Source organism: Penaeus monodon, chromosome 29 (assembly GCF_015228065.2).
Source record: "Penaeus monodon isolate SGIC_2016 chromosome 29, NSTDA_Pmon_1, whole genome shotgun sequence".
Lineage (NCBI taxonomy): Eukaryota > Metazoa > Arthropoda > Malacostraca > Decapoda > Penaeidae > Penaeus > Penaeus monodon.
The window spans coordinates 10,395,594-10,396,130 of record NC_051414.1 but is presented as its reverse complement, the minus strand read 5'-3'; positions in this window follow the sequence as shown (position 1 = coordinate 10,396,130).

The window sequence follows — 537 nt, the reverse complement described above, 5'->3', positions numbered from 1 at the left end:
CTGCCAAATTCCCTAAGGCCAAGAGAGGATCCCGGGCTATGTCCCAGAGGCATCTCAGAGCTTCCTCGATGCATGACATGACACTGACACTCCGCGATCAGCCTTCGTCAGCATTCTGATGATCCCTCGTGACGTCATCTCTCTTACCTTGCAATGCGGTGATATCCGTTCTCGTTCTCCGAATCATGAATTCATTAAGATTGCAAAATGCTGAATGAATCTTTTTGAGAACAAGCAAGGAATGAAGGTGCATCGATCTACATTTCTAACTACTGGGTCATTCATTTACTCGCTCTAAATTCTCGTACGGAACTAAACGACCCATTTACACGGGAACGTCCCCCGCCTTCAGAAAGCTTCCTTTCGAAAAATGATCACGATCTCTAGAGAGAAGGTGGTGACAATGATTCGAATGTAGGTCGCTTCGTTTCTCTCTTCGTTTCTACTCTATATCTGTGACCTGACAAAAGGATAGAAAGGAAAAAAAAGGGGAAATTGCGAAGCACAATGGAAAATCAGTAGAACACGCCAATGAGG